Consider the following 2500-nt stretch of genomic DNA (forward strand, 5'->3'; position numbering starts at 1 on the left):
TCCTCCTCCCTCTTCCTCCTCCCTCTTCCTCCTCCCTCTTCCTCCTCCCTCTTCCTCCTCCCTCTTCCTCCTCCCTCTTCCTCTTCCTCTTCCTCTTCCTCTTCCTCCTCCCTCTTCCTCGGCATCCTTATCGCCCTAACCTCCCTATTCCACTCGCGCCTCCTCTCTGCTTGGCACCATCGTTATCGACCTCGATGGCCGCCGTGGTGGGGGACGCGAAGCGGCAAAAGGACGCTATAGGCAGGAGGAGGGGAAGGACGAGATTAATGATGGCGAAGGAAATATTGTGCGCTGCCTCTGTGATGGAGGGTATCCCTCACGAAAATGAGAGCTCCTTCTGCTCTTCCTCCTCCTCCATTGCCACGTCTTCCCAATTATTCTGCCCTCCCTTTCTCTCTGTTCCATTCCGGAGGTGTTGTCGCCTCCTGGCCTCGTCTGACCTCATTTAGTGGGGTTTCGAGATGGCCAAGGAACTTCTGGCGGAGAATGTGGGATGTGGAGCGACGGCAGAGCGCTCTTGGCGATTGCGACCAAGGGTGTTAGATCGCTTGGAGTCACTGGGGGGTGAGTAGCCAAAAGGAGAGAGTTGGCAGGGCGTAGGGCCCCGGATTCATACAGGATTGCGTACCTTCACAGATATCAGGAACAGTATCCGGACGCTTGTGTATCGAACGCCTCACCGCCTGGCAATCGGATGTAGAGGAGGGGCGCAGCCTTCTCCGGGTGCCCACAAACTGTGGCGTCACTCTGGAAGTCCCATGGTGGGGAAGGGAGTTTCTAGGATGCCTGACCCGTCCAAGAGTGCCATCTGATTTAGGGTTGTCCTATAGGATTGGCTGGCCTTGGCAAGGGTCCAATACGGACGTAATCCGTCGCGCCTCTGTGTTTACCTTCTTCTCTTTGGAAGACTTTTACACGAAACGTGATTCTCGCTTAGAGAGGAAGATCAAGACTTTTTCATGATAAGGACAAGAGAAAGGAAAAGAAAGAAAAAGTCTCATTACGGGCATCCTTCATTACCCAGGCTTTCCTAATAGTGTTTTACTTTTTACTACCGCCAACGAGTTCCTGGTCTGGCTATGAAGTCTGCGGTGTCTAAAAAGAGGAGTTTGTTGTGAAGTCCCACTGGTTCGAAAGGATTGAAACCAATTTCGTTCGTCAGTAGTTTCAAAAATGTGATTTTGTTTATTTAAGTATTTATTTTCTTTTATGGGTGTAAATCAGTTGACATGTTAGGTGTATTTTTATTCATTCATGTACACAAGCTTGCATATTTACTCGAGCGTATACTGCAGTCCACTTTAATATTTGTCAATATGTATTCGTGCCTGTGTGAATGCTTGTATCATTTTTGTGCCTGTGTTCTCCTAGAGTGTGAATGTAGCGGGTTTTTGGTGTGAGAGGTACAGTGGTGTTCGTGGAACATGAAACCCACTTTAAGAGTGAGTCAGCCGGCGGTCCTGCGTAACCGCCTCCGTGGGATACTGACGCCGGCCCCGTTGCTCCATCTTGCTCTCGCGCCAACGCCGTTTCAGTAGTCTTTTAGCTCAATGGTCTTGCATTACTTTGTCCTGTCAGGTTCTTGGATTCTTGTATTTCTGACGTGACGATTAACCTTATTTTTATTGAAGCGTATCGGATATTCCAATGTCCATTTTATTTGGTTTCACCATTTTCTATTACCAGTGATAGTTTTCCTTGGCTGTCACTTACTCTTTCTTGATTGACTCATTGCATTCAACTGTCACCATCTATTCTCTCGTCCGCTTTCACAGAAAGACTAAAATATTGACCATCGAACGAATACTCTATATTTGCCTTTTTACCCTCCACCTCGATCTGTTATAATTTGGCATCGTGTTTTTTAGTACCAGGATGTGTATTGCAAGTATTAATTTATGTCCTCGGTTATATTTCATGTAAGACTCTAAGAATGTTAATCTCTTGCTAGAAATTAGATTTCGTAATGTTCCTTCGTCGCTTTTAAATGGAGTTTGCAATTATGGCAATCGAGCGAAGCAAGCAGATTAAACTGATAAGTGGATATGCCATGAGCCATTAAAGGGAAGAAGGTCGAGGGTTCGCGGGTTCCCAAGATGTTTCATTTCTTGACCGAAAAGATGTGCTGGTCTCGTGGAGGCTTCCTCTCCGCGAGGGTAGCTGGTTCAGCCAGTTCTGAGGGGGGGGGGGGGGGAAGGCTCTCCGATTGATCTTTCCGGACAACGTTGTTGGAACTTTAACTATTCAGAGTTTGTTAGATTGCAATTCATATCGTCGTTTTGGTAGAAGCCATCCTCCCACCGGCCGCCGCTACTGCGGCTAAGTTTCCGGCAAGTTTGTATTGTGATTAAAGCTGGGTTCCCACGCGGATAAGTGGGCTCGTCGCCCCGCTGTCCATTGGAGGTTTCGCTCTGCATTTGGTATTCACTCTCGGGCTTGGTAGGAAATCGTTTCCGCGACAGGTCGAAATTGGTTATTCAGGAAACATTTCGGGAAAGGC

At 47.9% G+C, this 2500-nt stretch overlaps 1 protein-coding gene across 13 annotated transcripts in view; it reads left to right on the plus strand.

Moving 5' to 3' along the window:
* The window catches only part of LOC125033572 (MAP7 domain-containing protein 2-like), a 367585-nt gene that overhangs the window by 259614 nt on the left and 105471 nt on the right, over positions 1-2500 (plus strand). The window lies entirely within an intron of this gene.

The sequence above is a fragment of the Penaeus chinensis genome, chromosome 16, assembly GCF_019202785.1.
Source record: "Penaeus chinensis breed Huanghai No. 1 chromosome 16, ASM1920278v2, whole genome shotgun sequence".
In the NCBI taxonomy this organism is placed as follows: Eukaryota; Metazoa; Arthropoda; class Malacostraca; order Decapoda; family Penaeidae; genus Penaeus; species Penaeus chinensis.